Below are 16,642 nucleotides of genomic sequence, written 5' to 3'. Positions count from 1 at the left end.
AAAATAATGTGCATGCTGCGTTTTTAGCAGCTCGCCGATTCCTGAGCGGTTAAAAATGCATGCATTGGCACAAAAAGCCAAAAACGCATGCACATGAATTAGAAGCATCTTGTAAGCATTTCTGCAGCGTCTGAGCCGGCACAAACGCTGCGGAAACGCTTACAAAAACGCAACGTGGGCACATAGCCTAAACATATTTTTGTCACGCTTTTCTGCTTCCTTTTGCTGCTTTGGGTTATATATACTGTAGAAGTGTTTACCTATATTGACCATTTTTGATTTGGATATTTTTTTAAATTTATTAAAGGCAGTGTTTGCCGCAAATTTGGTGACTTTTTGTGCAGGCCCCAGACGTTTCAGACCCAAAGTATGTTTTGTAAAATTCCTATATTCTAAGCATTTCTCATTGTGAATTGGTGTGATGACCTTATATGGAACCTAATGACCAAACACATAGATATCCCCAATATTCACACATAAATAACCACATTATTCAAGAAAGGTAGAAAAAGTTCTAGCCAGTAACTTCACTCTACAAGATGTCTTCATGACAAGAACACTGAAACCTGACAAGAAACAGAAGGGGACATGATGTCATTAGAATCTCTCTCAGGCTTTGAGCTTGTAATCCATATCTGGCAGTAAGACCACTGGCTGTAGCAGAAACTTTTCCCCACTGCCTGACATAGGGTAGCAAGAAGCATTTGCTGCCTCCCTTAGATACAGTGGAGAAAAAAAGTATTTAGTCGGCCACCAATTGTGCAAGTTCTCCCACTTAAAAATATGAGAGGCCTGTATTTGACATCATAGGTAGACCACAACTATGAGACTCAAAATGAGAAAACAAATCCAGAAAATCACCTTGTCTGACTTGGCAAGATCTATTTTACAAATTATGGTGGAAAATAGGTATTTGGTCACCTAAAACATGCAAGATTTCTAGCTCTCACAGACCTGTAACTTCTTCTTTAAGAGGCTCCTTTGTCCTCCACTCATTACCTGTAGTAATGGCACCTGTTTGAACTTGTTATCAGTATAAAAGACACCTGTCCACAAACTCAAACAGTCACACTCCAGACTCCACTATTGTGAAGACCAAAGAGCTGTCGAAGGACACCAGAAACAAAATTGTAGCCCTGCACCAGGCTGGGAAGACTGAATCTGCAAACGGCAAGCAGCTTGGTGTGATGAAATCATTTGGGGGAGCATTAGTAAGAAAATGTAAGACATACTAGACCACTGATATTCTCCTTCGATCTGTTTCACCACGCAAGATCTCACCCCATGGGGTCAAAATGATCACAAGAACGGTGAGCAGAAATCCCAGAACCACATGGAGGGACCTGGTGAATAACCTGCATAGGGCTGTGACCACGGTAACAAAGGCTACCATCAGTAACAACTACGCCGCCAGGGACTCAGATCCTGCAGTACCAGACGTGTCCCCCTACTTAAGCCAGTACATGTCCGGGCCCGTCTGAAGTTTGCTAGAGAGCATTTGGATTATCCAGAAGAGTATTGGGAGAATGTCATATGGTTTGATGAAACCAAAGTAGAACTGTTTGGTAGAAACAAAACTTGTCATGTTTGGAGGAGACATAATGCTGAGTTGCATCCAAAGAACACCATACCTACTGTAAAGCATGTGGGTGGCAACATCATTCTTTGGGGCTGTTTCTCTGCAGAGGGACCAGGATGACTGATCTGTGTACATGAAAGAATGAAGGGCCGTGTATCATGAGATTTTGAGTGCAAACCTCCTTCCATCAGCAAGGGCATTGAAGATGAAAGGTGGATGGTTCTTTCAGCATCACACTGATCCCAAGCACACCGCCAGGGCAACAAAGGAGTGGCTTCGTAAGAAGCGAATGAAGGTCCTGGAGTGACCTAGCCAGTCTTCAGATCTCAACTCCATAGAAAACCTTTAGAGGGATTTGAAAGTCCATGTTGCCCAGCGACAGGCCCAAAACATCACTGCTCTAGAGGAGATCTGCATGGAGGAATGGGCCAATATGCCATCAACAGTGTGTGCCAACCTTGTGACGACTGACAGAAAACGCTTGACCTCTGTCATTGCCAACAAAGGATATATAACAAAATATTGAGATGAACTTTTGTTAATGACCAAATACTTATTTTCCACCATAATTTGCAAAATAAATCTTGCCAAATCAGACAAGGTGATTTTCTGGATTTGTTTTCTCATGTTGACTCTCATAGTTGTGGTCTACCTAGGATGTCAATTATAGACCTCTCTCACCTTTTAATTGAGAGAACTTGCACAATTGGTGGCTGACTACGGTAAATACTTTTTCCCCATTGTAAGTCACACCCCGTCTTGTCTGCTTTAGTGCTTTAATTTGGTGTTTTGGTGTTTCCTGAATGATACAGTGTTTTATATCATGGCCTCTCTCCGTTCCCTTTGAATTTCTGAAACGATGCTAGTGTTTTCGTGTAATACCTTATAGAAATGTCTTAACAAATCTGTTATGGCAGAAAAGCTCTGCCTAAAATCAATGATTTCTCAGACCTCTTGTGCTAACGCTAAAATGAGAAGTGAGCATTTATTAGTACAGTATATGCGCAATGGTTCATCACCGTGTGGGCATTTTTGTTGGCCTGACTGTATGTCCCTGGCGATGTGTTTTCTTTAAAACAATGACAAAGCCATAATCTATAGAACATTTCCCTCTAAGGAAAACTTCACAGTTTCCCAAATGTCCAATTAAATGCAGGGTTTGCTCTTCAGCTAAGTAGATAGTGGGAACGTGTCACTGCACACACAGTTTTAATAATACGGCAAAACTATTTGGGAATCAGCCTGAGCCGCACGTCCCACACCTTCTCCGGACTCTTGTGTTACTTCTTGTTTCAAAAGAATTTGAGTTCTGTTTCTCTGACAGTAAGTCCTGTAAAATAGAGACTGTGCTATGTACAAGAATCCTTTTCTTAGACTGTGCTTCACTGTAAATGAAGTTTGTGGTTCTAAAGGCAAGACGTAGACAGTGGTTTCAGCTGAAGTTGAGTGAGTACAGCAATAGAATTAGCTATAATCTATATCCTGCATTCTCAAAGTTTCTTGCAGAGAAACCCTTAGGCCGCTCTCACACGTTCAGTATTTGGTCAGTATTTTACATTGGTATTCGTAAGCCAAAACCAGCAGCCTGTAAAAAAATGCAGAAGTGGTGACGTGTTTCTATTATACATTTCATCTGATTGCTCCACTCCAGATTTTGGCTCACAAAAACTGATGTAAAATACTGACCAAATACTGATACTGTGTATGTTGTCTTAAAGTTGATCTTTAGACACAGCGGTGTGAGACAGGAGCTGAGTCCACCGCTCCGCACATTGATCTCCCGGTGGTGGTCTCCAGCAAAAATGACATAGTTTCATGCTAGATTTAAATCTTAGCTTGTCATTGAGCCGAGATCTAAGGCTATGTGCGCACATTGAGTATTTGCTTGCAGAATTTTCTGCAAGGTTTCTGTATCTCTTGGCAGCAAGAACGCTGCAGCAAAAATGCAAATTTTGCTGCAATTTTTAATTCGTTTTGCCGCGGTTTTGTATGCAGTTTTTGCATGCGTTTTTGTACAGCATTAAAGGCTTTTTTGAGCTGAATAAAGATATTAAAACAAAGTTTTGTGATCTAATTTCTTTGTTTAACACTAGCTTTTTCGTTCTGATGCAGTAGCATCAGGTTAATGGGATTAAGGCTTGGTGTCAGCAGCTATTATTGACACCAAGCCCTAGGCTTAGTAATGATAAGTTCTCAGCCCAACACCCTCATTACTAAACACACACACAAACACACATTGTCACCAGCCTATGTAGGAGAGTTAACAGAATGAACCTACATAGGCTGTAACTAAACAGCAATTCTTAATTTAAAGAAAAAAAAAAAATGTTGTGGGCTCCCACATAATTTTCACAACCAGCAGAGGGAAAGTCGACGTATGAGGGTTGGTGTTAAGATTCTGGGAAGGAGCCAATAGCCATAAAGATTCCCAGGCTATTAATCAGCTCTCAGCTGTCGGCTTAGCCTTTACTGGCTAATTTATATGGGTACCCCAGAAAAAAAATTACATAGGGTCCCTCTATAAAGTCTAACCAGCAAAGGCTAAGCAGACAGCAGTGGGCTGATATTAATCGCCAGGAAGGGGTCATGTATATTGGCCCCTCCCAGACTAAAAACATCAGCTCTCCGCCACTCCAGAAAAGGCAAATCCATAAGATGTGCCAAATCTGGTGCTTAGTTTCGCTCTTCCCACTTGCCCTGAAGTGGTGGCAAGTGGGATGATGGTTGGGAGGGTTTGATGTCACCTTTGTATTGTCAGGTGAAATCAAGCCCCGAGATTAGTAATGGAGAGGCTTATATGACTGCTCTCAAAAACTGCCAGTGATACACTGACAGGAGGTAATCGCTCCCGCAGTATATCACTGAGCTGCCGTGAGAGAGGTGACCGGTGTTCATCAGCTGATTAGTTCCGGTGATCTCCCTTATGGCACCACTGCTGCGTGAGAAAGTTCTGCATTTGCGCACGGAAAAAACGCCGCAAAAAAGCATAAAAAATGCACCGTCCGTGCATAGCCTAAATCTGTGCATGCGCCACCACCATTTTCCTGAAGCCCACTGCCAGAAGGTCAGTGGCTCCTGCCTCACACCACCGGGACACCCCTTCTTCCCAGCCCAGGGCGCACAGCATCGCCCCTCTCCTGCTACCGCTGACTTACTGCTGCGGCGACCCTGCCTCCAGTGACCCCGCTTCACCATCACCACCCACCTGGTAAGCTACATTCAGACTATAAGACGCACTCCCAGTTTCCTCCCAAATTTGCATAAAAAAAGTGCATCTTATAGTCCAAAAAGTAAGGTAAACTACTTAAATAATTACCGTATATAGCAGACTTCGTCACTACAAATTATAGAACATTATATGTGTATTTATGTTACTCCCCCTCTTAATTTCATTTTTAGCATGCCACCTGAGTTTGATTGACAGGGCTCGCTTCCTCATAGCCTATACTCAATATTTTACAGGGGCTAAATCACCTATATAACTACCGTAGTTAAAAGTTATAGTTATAATTATAGTTCTAATTAAGTAGTATATTTTGCAATATGGGGGTGAATCTCTTTTAAGGACAACGTGCTGCACAGTGTTGTGCCTAATATTGGTATTTTATGTTTAGCAATGTTGCCTCATCATGGTGAGTTTGGCTTGGTGAGTATTAATATATAAACCAGGGGTCTCAAACTCAGCAGATTAAATGGGCTGCACATAAAAAAATTTAAGCTGGCGGGCCGCATTCCTTTCAAACTTAATACAGTACAAAATTATTGTTAAACAATTGTTTATTTGAAGTACTATAATAATTCTATATTACTGAAATATAATACTGCTAGGTTTAAACTTAACGGAAATTTGCAGGCTTACGCCACATGCTTATTTTAACAGTCCAGTTTTCCAGTTCAAGTGTCTCAAAATTCAGTCTGGCTGCTCAGTTGGCAGCGTTTGCCAGATACGAGAATGTCAAGATGTCTCCAATCCTGCCCTCTGTGTCTCCAATCATGCCCCCTGTGTCTCCAATCATGCCCACATGTCTTTCATCCTACCCCCTGTGTCTCCATTCTGCCCCATGTCTCCAATCATGCCCCCTGTGTCTCCATTCTGCCCTGTGTCTCCAATCATGCTCCTTGTGTCTCCAGTCCTGCCCCCATATCTTTCATCTTGCCCCCATGTCTTTCATTCTGGCTCCTTTGTCTCCAATCATGCCCCCTTTGTCTCCAGTCATGCCCCCTGTGTCTGCAATCCTGCCCCCTGTGTCTGCAATCCTGCCCCCTTGTGTCTCCATTCTGCCCTATTGTGTCTCCAGTCATGCCCCCAGTGTCTCCAATCATGCCCCCAGTGTCTCCATTCTGCCCCCTGTGTCTCCATTCTGCCCCCTGTGTCTCCAATCATGCCCCCTGTGTCTCCAGTCATGCCCCCTGTGTCTCCAATCATGCATGCTGTGTCTTCCATCCTGCCCCCTGTGTCTCCAGTCCTGCCTCCTGTGTCTCCAGTCCTGCCCCCTGTGTCTCCAATCATGCCCCGTGTCTCCAATCATGCCCCCGTTTCTCCAATCTTGCCTCCGTGTCTCCAATCATGCCCCATGTATCTCCAATCAAGCCCCCTGTATCCAATCCTGCCCCATCTCCATACTGCCCCCAATGTCTCCAATCCTGCCCATCTCCATCCTGCCCCCAATGTCTCCAATCCTGCCCCGTCTCCATCCTGCCCCATCTCCATCCTGCCCCCATCTCCATCCTGCTGGGCCCAGCTTGCTGTTTGCAATACAATGAAAAAAAACAAACCTTTCCTCTCACCTTGCAGCGCTCCAGCGGCTAGCGATCTGCACCCCAGCCTGCACGCGAGCACTCGCCTCAGACGCTGGCAACGTGCGCGCTGATGTCAGCTGCTAGCCTCCGATTGGCTGGCAGCTTTAACTATTGCCGTGCGGGCTCACACGGCAATAGAGTAGCTGAACCTGCGTCCTAGAGGCAGGTTCAGTTACTTGACGGGCAGAATCATGCTGCTGGGGACAGGGCATTGGGGTCCGATGGGTAGAGGTGACGGGGCCCGATGCGGTAATGATGGGATGGCAGCCCTGCGCAGGGCCACAGCCACTACAGAGTGGCGCACTCCTCTCTTCTAGCGTGAGACATGTGGTGCACCGCGGACCATAGATGCCTGCCTCAGGGGCCGCATGCGACCTGCGGGCCGCGTGTTTGAGACCTCAGATATAAATAGTTTTTCAATGCTCTCTTGTAGTCATGTAGGATGTATTTGATGTTTGTTTTTCCCAGTTCGACAACCATTTAAATGAAAAACTGTGGACACACTTGTCTTTGTAAAACATATTTTTACATATGTTAGTGGAACTCATTAGTTAAAAAATGTCAATAAGTTTCAGCCTACAATCGCCTTTCATTCATTAATTTTAAACCCCTGATACTCACTTTGAAGTCTGGTCCAAGATTAAAATTTTTCTCATGTGGGAGTGTTCCTTCCTGTTATACACGCTGAATGTGAAGTCTATGAGTCTCTACCAGTATTACATGCTGGTTTTGAGGTCTGTGTGTATCCAGAATTCTGCGGTCTTCAGTAGCTCATGTATCAGCATAGCTCCAATATTAACTTATTTCCTTATCATGTACTTTACTTGTGAACTACAGCTTGTTTTCTCTGCCCTCCCTGAGATGGTAGATTGTTGTGAGTTCATTTTCCCCTTCACTACTGAGGCTCGAGGAACTCCCTCTTCTGGTAAAGAAAGGTAGTGAGCCTGATTATCAAACACCTGAGGCTGATGATGATGACTGGCTGAGTGGAGTTACTGACTGGATATAAGGCTGCCGACGCCCTTCTGCCCTGCGGGTGATTTCTCTGTGGGATCCTTGGAGACCAGTCTGAATTCCTGCTCCTCTAAAGCTAAGTTTGCTGCTCGGCTTTTTGCATTTGTGCTTTGACTTTGTTTTGCTTTGTTTTTCTGGATTTCTGCCATTCCCTGCTGGGGTGTGCTGAATTCCTTTAGCTCTGTCTTCTGAAATTACCTGAGTGCTGATTTAGTTTTTGAAACCTAGCTGCTTCAGGGTCTTTTTCATATCAGCTTGTTGGCTTATGTCTTTGATAGGGTTTTGGCAGATTGCAGACAGCAGCCTTTCTGTCCTTTCCTATCTAGGTAGTTTTGGGCCCCGGCTTTGCTCAGTCTATCTTTCTGTCTGTGTTAGTGTTTTCATCTTGCTTCACCGTCATTATATGATGGGGGCTGCCTATTGCTTTGGGGTCTGCTCTGGGGCAGTTTAGATTTCCCCTTTCTTTCTTTAGGCCTATTTAATTCTCCGGCTGTGATCGAGGGGTCTAGGGCATCGTAGGAACCCCCCACGGCTACTGCTAGTTGTGTTGATAGGTTCAGGGGTCTGCAATCTGATAGTTGCCAACTTCTCTGGTTTTCTGGATTTAGCTTGTATTTCTGTTTTTGCCTCCTACGGTGACTCAATCATAACAGTAGATGCTTTTTTCCCCTCTCAACACTGGAGATCTGTGTACAACATCCTTGCACCTGCCATTGACACTGAGAGAAAGAGTGGGAGTGCAGAGATAGCTGTGGGAAGTAGGACAACTGACAGATTTTTTTCAGTCTTGTAGAGCCTCAATTACAAAAAACTGTAAGATGTAATCTAAGGGAAGCAAGAATGCAATGATTTTTAAATCTCTTATAGCCATATTTTATTCAGAACATAGAACATAGATCAGAAATTCAAAGTTAGACACTCTCCATTTTGTTACCCTTTACTAACCTTTTTGGAGATTTGTTACTGCCATCCATTTCTAAATAAGGTCATTTTTTCAAGTGAAATGAAACAATGTCTAATTTTCACCTTGTGATCTTTGTTTTATGTTCTGTTCTGAAGAAAATATGGCTATAAGAGATTTCCAAATCATTGCACTCTTGTTTTCTTCACATTTTACACAGCGTCCCAAAATAGGTGTGAAGGTAAACAATTTACATACACCAACAAAATGGTACAGAACTTTTAAATGCTAAAACTAGAATAAACCCTTGTAAAATAATCTTTATTAATTATTAATATTAAAATATAAAAAAAAATAGACATCACGGCAAAAACACATTAAATCTAAAAATGTATATACCATATATACTCGAGTATAAGCCGACCCGAGTATAAGCCGACCCCCCTAATTTTGCCACAAAAAACTGGGAAAACTTATTGACTCGAGTATAAGCCTAGGGTGGGAAATGCTCCATAGATTATTCCCCATATGCTGCCCCCATAAGAAGCTCCATAGATTATTCCCCCATATACTGCCCCCATAAGAAGCTCCATAGATTATTCCCCCATATGCTGCCCCCATTAGAAGCTCCATATTGTTCCCCCATATACTGCCCCCATTAGAAGCTCCATTTTGTTCCCCCATGTGCTGCCCCCATTAGAAGCTCCTTAAGATTATTCCCCCATGTGCTGCCGCTGCTGCAGCATGTAAAAATAAAAAAATGACATACTCACCTCTCCGTCGCTGGGTGTCAGATTCTCACCTGTCCTGCGTCCATGGCTGCTCCCCGCTATCTGCCACGTCATCGGTCAGTGACGTTCAGACTGCAGGGGGCACGGCGCGCACTAACCACGTCACCGCGCCCTCTGCTGTCTGAAGTCACTGACCGATGACAGACAGCAGCAAGCAGCCATGGACGCAGGACAGGTGAGTATCGCTATATTTACCCGTCCTGATGCTGTGTCTTGAGCCCCCAGCTTCTCCGCGCTCTCTCTTCCTGCCTTCAGCGGTCACGTGGTGCCGCTCATTAAAACTCATGAATATGCGCATATTCATGAGTTTTAATGAGCGGCACCACGTGACCGCTGAAGGCAGGAAGAGCGAGCACGGGGAGAAGCTGGGGGCTCAAGAGACAGTGTCAGGACGGATAAGTATGACCTGACACCCCCGTCCCCCTTCCCCTCTGACCCCCCGGTGTATATGACTCGAATATAAGCCGAGAGGGGGACTTTCAGCCCAAAAAAACGGGCTGAAAATCTCGGCTTATATTCTAGTATATACGGTAGGTAATAGGATAGAAGGCGTAAGATCTATAATCCCCTAATTTCACCCTGAAGTACCTCTACTGGTCCACCCTAATATAGACGATAAGGATCATCGTGGATTGACCCTAATTGTCCCTATGAGATCCTAACAAATTATTTAAAGGGAACCTGTCACGAGGTTTGGCCGATACAAATTACGGCCACTCCCTTTTAGGGCTCATATACAGCATTCTATAATGCACTAGATAAGCCCCCGATCTGACCTGAAAGATAAGAAAAATAACTTTTATTATGGTCACATGTGGGGCGGTTTGAGGGGTGTCGCTCTTCTCCTGTGCAGGCATACTTATCTGCCCTGTTGAGGGCAGAGCAAATTACTGCAGTGCGCTGGCCCTCTCTGACCTTTCCCGGCGTCTAAGCACTGCAGGACCTTGCTTTGCCCTCAACAGGGCAGATAAGTACGCCTGCGCAGGAACTCGATGCCAGGGAGCCTGTGTGGATGATGCAGGGATGCATCATCCATAATAAGCAAGCTGGAGGACGGCGACCATAAGACGATGGGAGGCGCCGGACCAAGAAAAGCGACACCCCTCGGACCGGCCTGCCCCACAGGTGAGTATAACAAAAGTTATTTTTCAGTTCTTCTAGGTTGGGTTTGGGGCAGATATACAGCATTATAGAATGCTATATATAAGCCCTGAAAGGCAGTGACTGTAACTCATATCTGCCTAACCTGGTGACAGGTTCCCTTTAAAGGGGTATTCCCATCTCTGTAACCATGGATACCTAAGCTACTTCAATGCTCTGCACATGGGGTAAGCAAGATAGTTTATCAGAAGAATTATACTATATTTCTAATTGAAGATATTTGCTAATATTATTATTACACCTACTACATATTGTGACAGGATGTTGAAGATGGGAATACCCCTTTAAGCACCACAGTAATCAATGAAAAAAAAACAAACTAAAATTCAGTTCATTGGCAGATAGTGATTGTGGAATTGTCCCTTGATAGAGGATCCTATTTTGGACATATATTAATTATAGTCAGAATAAAGTTTGTAGAATGATACAGATGTGCATCTATGTCATAAAGTCAATACAAATCATGGATGCCACGCATGAAAGACTCCTATACCCATAACAGTCACGATATCTTAATTTCCATAATGCGCATATTGAAAGCCAGAGAAGGGAAATATTAGGATTTTATCCCTTTATGACGTTAGTATGTAATATATACAGCCCACTATAGGGGAAACAATGGCCAATCACAGTGTTCCCAACACGTTACCCCCCTCTTAATTCTCAGGATTCATTAGGGGACAGTATGTAAGGTGGAGTGGTGCTCGTCAGATGCATCCACACCTTCACCAGTATTGAGGGATCCAGTGGAACGCTACGTGCGCTCCATTAAGGCTACTTTCACACATCAGTTTTTTGCCGTCAGGCAGGATCCGGCTATTTTTAGAAAAAACGGATCCGACATAAATTTTGGAGAACTGTAGAAACGGATCTGTTTTTCTGCCGGATCCGTCTAGCAGGTTATATCTGTTTCCTGGGGGCTGGCCAATTGGATCTGAGCATGTGCAAACATAAAAAAACGGATCCGGTGGCTGGATCCATCTTTTTCTGTATCCGGCGCATTCCGGCGCCCATAGACTTTCATTGTGGCAAAAAGCCGGAAGCATTGGATCCGGCGCTTCCGGCTTTTTCGCCGGAGACAAAAAACGTTACAGTAGCCGTTTTTTCCAGACGCCGGAATGAGTCAAGTAGCCGGATCCGGCAAAAAACGGATGAAAAGCAATGCCATCCGGCGCGATCCGGCACTAATGCAAGTCAATGGGGAAAAACGATCCGGCATTGCATTTCGCCGGATCTGGTTTTACAAAAAAAAAAGCCGGATCGCGCCTGACGGCAAAAAACTGATGTGTGAAAGAGAATGCTAGGTATTTTTTTTTAATGAAGACTATTTATAAAGTGGCTTAATTTTGCATTTAAGAAGCTAATGAACGATAAAATGAAAACTTGTAAACAGTTCTATCTGGGTATTTATGACTATAGTAAATTAGTGTTTGTTAAACAATTATGTGCAATTTTTTCTTAAATTATTACAACATACAGGGGATTTCAGGGGAATTCCAAAGTTTAATTATGATAGGGGAAATCCAAGCTTTTACTGGTAAAAGTGAAATCTACTACCTTTACCTAATTTAAAGCTGAATTAGACTCTGAAAGGCAATTGTTTCATGTATACGTGAAACTTATGTTTGTCTAAATGTTAGCATTAAATTCTTGATAAATGAAAATTCATCAGAACGCAACGATCAAAACTCCCTGGTCTCACTAGGGAGGACCAAAGTATCATTCAACTAAAACAATTTGTGATTATTTTCCTTTTGCACCACATTTTTCATGTATATTTACTTTGTACACCTGGAAACTAAACACAAAACACGCACATAGACAGACAAAGTGTCGACTAGACCCTCGTCTGGCTGCTGAATAACAGTATTGTATATCACAAAAAAAGAGACATAAGGTAGTAGACTTGGCTACTCTATACAACACGCTGGCTGATAAGGCTACTTTCACACATCAGGTTTTTTCCGACAGGCAGGATCCAGCTATTTTTAGAAAAACCTGATCCAGCATTAATTTTGGAGAACTGAAGAAACAGATCCGTTTTTCCGCCAGATCCATCTAGCAGGTTTATATTTGTTTCCTGGGGGCTGGCCAATCGGATCTGAGCATGCACAGACTAAAAAAAACGGATCCGGTTGCTGGATCCGTCTTTTTCCGGATACGGCGCCCATAGGCTTCCATTATAGCAAAAAAAACTGCGCTGTCCGGTTTTTCGCCGCAGAACGTTTTTTCCAGACACCGGAATGAAACATTTAGCCGGATCCAGCGAAAACCGGAAGAAACAGAAGGCCATGCGGCACAATCCGGCCCTAATACAATTCAATGAGAGAAAACCGGATCCGGCGGCAGCTTTCACCAGATCCGTTTTTTTAACAAATAGCCGGATCCTGCCTGTCGGAAAAAACCTGATGTGTGAAAGTAGCCTAGCTCCCACTGTGAGACATCCACTTAGTATACATGTCTCAGCGTATACTTTAACCCTTTTATACTCCATGATGTACCATTACTTCACACAAAGTAGATGCCAACTGTGTTATACAGCCGACATCTGCCTCTTAGCAGTAGTGATTTATAGCCAGCTCAGATCAATGCAATTAACTCCTTATATGCTGCTGTCAATCACGGATATCAGCATTTAATCTGATGGATCCTGCTTGGGCATCTATTTCTAGCACCCAGTGACCCAACACTATAGGATCATGGGGTACCAATGGGTTGCCAGGGCAGTCAGGGTCCTGCTGAATTCCCTGGTTGCTGCCATGCTGGTGCTTCTGTGAATCCTAGCCTGTTGCTGGATTTTAAAGGAGACCTTTATGTGTCTTCTATACTGCAATACTATATATCAGATTCAAGTTCCACAATTTAAAAAAAAAAAAAAAAAATACAATAATTTATATATACAGTATATTTGTAAAAAAGAACAAAAATACACTCAAAATTTGAATCCTAATGCTTTTGGTATCGCTTCGCCTGTAAAAGCCTGATCTATCAAAACAATGCATTTGTTTAACCTGTAGAAGAAATATTGTAAATAAAAAAAATCAAAATGCCAAAATTGCCGTTTTTTCAGTCACTGAAAGACCTTTAAAAAATGCAATGAAAAGCGATCAAATCGTAGTGTGTACCCCAAATTGATACAAAAATATCTACCGCTCAGCGCACCAAAAAGCAAGCTCATATGGCTCAATTGCTACCGGAAAAATATTAAAAGTTAGACTTTTTTTTTACATAGTTTAGAATTTTTTACTATTTTTTTTTTTTTATTATAAATGTTTGGTATCACTGTAATCACACTGACCTAGAAACCACATTGCCTAGTGATCTGTACTGCACAACTAACACCATTAAAAAAGAATTCCAAAAGCGATGGTAGAATTTGCATTATTTTTTATAATTTCTTCTCATTTGGAATTCTTTTCCTGTTTCTCAGTGAATTGTTTGGTGAAATGAATGGCCGCAGGGACTCAAACATACACGCTGAAAGCACTCTATTAGCACACAAGCGTGCTCGAATAACCTGAGCACGCATGCTCATCACTAGTTAACATGTTAGTATCTTGATCAGTATGACTAGTTTATCAAATACAATTGTTTCTTGTATGACCTCATTTTTTACTTGAAGTGGCTCTGTTGCTAAAGTTTGTAAAAAAAAAAAATTGCTCATAATGGTATTTTTAAATTTCTGTCTGGTCGGTCCATTCTTGCTCCATGGCTCCCTGCTGTCAGAGAAGGTAGTGCCGCCACTCCAGCACGTGCCTCAGCCGCCAGTTACGGCTCACAGTAGTAATGTCCACCCATGATTGCCTGGATCGCACAACAAATGTGCAGTGGAATAATCAACAACTAATATAATAAATAGCAAAAAATATAACACGACAAGTTGCAATTGTTTATTCTCACCCCAAATGTTCTTTTTCGAAAATCTTATTTTTAAGAGATCCAGCCATTCTGCGTTTTAGCTCCGGCCACACTTGAATTTGTTTTGTTACTTAATTCCAGGATAGGGATTTGTATGTGCTTCTGTTACTTATAAAAGAGATGTTCTGACATAAATATTCACATAAAATGAATGGTTGAGTTTACAATTATTTGGAACAATGCACTCTAGCTTTACTAGTATACAAAGTTTCCTGTTTCCAGTTTGTAGCATTTTGCAAATTAATAAAATAGAAGAAAATAGGAACATTGTTAAGAAGGAAGTAATGTGCGAATCATCAAATCCTACAGCGCATAGAATCACACAATGCCAGGCATATGAAAGCTAACACAATGCTCCTCTGGCTTTATGGTTGTTCTGAGTTCACAGGGAATAAAAAGAATAATTATTTCAAGGTTTTACTTGAACATTGAACCTGCTCCTTTCCTGAGTGTTACCTATTATTAGTTTGTAAGTTGAATAGATGAATGCAGAACGTATTCCCACTAAAATCACAGATACAAGTACATTATACCTAATATATGTAAGTATATGTGTGTGTATATATATATATACTAGCTGCTGGCCCGATTCTAAAGCATCGGGTACTCTAGAATATGGCCAGCGGCAGATTAAAATAAAAAATGTGATATACTTACGATCCGACGGCCCCCGAACTCTGTCCCTCCTCTCCACACTGCCGGCATCTTCCGTTCCCAGTACTGCTTTGCACCAAAGACCCCTGCTGACGTCACTCTCTCGAGAGCGCGACGTCATCAGCGGTATTTCGCGCAAAGCATTACTGGGAACGGAAGATGCCGGCAGCGTGGAGAGGAGGGACAGAGTCCGGGGGCCGTCGGAAGGTGAGTATGTTTCTGTTACCCATGGCCACCTTCCGACGGCCTCCAATGTCCTTTCCACGCTCCCGGCCTCGCACTGCCAGTAATGCTTTGCGGCTTATACCGCTGATAACGTCGCACTCTCGCGAGAATGACGTCATCGCGGGTCTAAGTCGCAAAACCTTCCTGGGACCGCAAGGCCGGGCGGGTGGAAAGGACATTGGATGCTGTCGGTGATACTAATTTTTTAAATTATCTTTTTACTAATAATCCCTGCGGCTGATTGAGCGCTGCCCCCGACTGCGCTGGCCGCTGATTGGTCGTGGCCTGGCGGCCGCGACCATTCAGCGACAGGCGCAGCTTACCGTTACAAACAGCTGCGCCTGTCGCTGATTGGTTGCGACCAATCAGCGGCCCGCGATTTCGGTTACAGACAGACACGATAAGGCGTTTATATTTATTTATATATATATATATATATATATATATATATATATATATATTTATATACAGTATATCACAAAAGTGAGTACACCACTCACAATTTTATAAGTATTTTGTTATATATTTTCATGGGATAACAATGTAAAGTAATCAGTGTATAGCTTTTATAACAGTGTAAATTTGGTGTGCCCTCTCAATAATTCAACACACAGTCATTAATGTCTAAACAGCTTGCAACAAAAGCGAGTGCACCCCTAAGTAAAAATGGCCTAATTGTGCCCAAAGTGTTGCCAGCGTTATTTTCAAGCACTGCCTTAACTCTCTTGGGCATGGAGTTCACTAGAGATTGACAGGTTGCCACTGGAATCCTCTTCCTCTCCTCCATGACGACATCATGGAGCTGGTGGATGTTAGAGACCTTGCACTCCTCCACCTTTCATTTCAGAATGTTCCACAGTCCAGCACCTTTACCCTTAGTTTCTTTAGCAAGGCAGTGGTTGTCTTGGAGGTGTGTTTGGGGTCGTTATCATGTTGGAATACTGCCCTGCGGCCTAGTTGCCAGGTCAACGCCGTTATACTGAGTAAAATGATACTTGGTTGATGAAATCCGTCTTGTGGCTATTTCTTAATCTTTATTTTCAGTTTTGTGTTAATAATATTCTTGTGTCCTAAGGTGGGGCTGGGGTATGTGGTGCTCTGATTAGGTATTCATAATGCAGACTGCTGACAGGTCACTGATCCCTCACTGACCTGCCCCCTAGTTTGCATAATGAATACCAGCACATACTAAATAATGATAAAAAAAAACGCTTCTGCAGGTAGGTGCCAGCCGTGGCACCTGTGCTGCCACATAATCGCATGGTTACTGTGCATTTCCCTACGTCCCATACGCAGCTTCTGGGCTGATGATTGCAAATTTGACTCCAGTATTTGCTGATAAAGTGATGCATTCATCTTTCCTTCAACTTGACCAAGTTTCCTGTGCCTTTGTAGCTCACACATCCCCAAAACATCAGCCGTCCACCTCTGTGCTTTACAGTAGGAATGGTGTTCCTTTCATCATAGGTCTTGTTGACCTCTCTCCAAATGTACCGTTTATGGTTGTGGCCAAAAAGTTCAATTTTGGTCTCATCACTCCAAATTACCTTGTTCCAGAAGTTTTAAGGCTTGTCTCTGTGCTGTTTTATGTATTGTAAT

At 43.0% G+C, this 16,642-nt stretch overlaps 1 protein-coding gene across 4 annotated transcripts in view; it reads left to right on the top strand.

Annotated features, from left to right (window-relative positions):
* The window catches only part of LRCH1 (leucine rich repeats and calponin homology domain containing 1), a 323,294-nt gene that overhangs the window by 85,852 nt on the left and 220,800 nt on the right, over positions 1-16,642 (top strand). The gene's annotated exons all lie outside the window — the stretch shown is intronic.

Source organism: Dendrobates tinctorius, unplaced genomic scaffold (genome assembly GCF_039654945.1).
Source record: "Dendrobates tinctorius isolate UK_male_01 unplaced genomic scaffold, ASM3965494v1 ptg000064l, whole genome shotgun sequence".
Taxonomy (NCBI): Eukaryota; Metazoa; Chordata; class Amphibia; order Anura; family Dendrobatidae; genus Dendrobates; species Dendrobates tinctorius.
The sequence above is the reverse complement of the archived record's forward strand: the minus strand, read 5'-3'. Positions and strand labels throughout refer to the sequence as shown.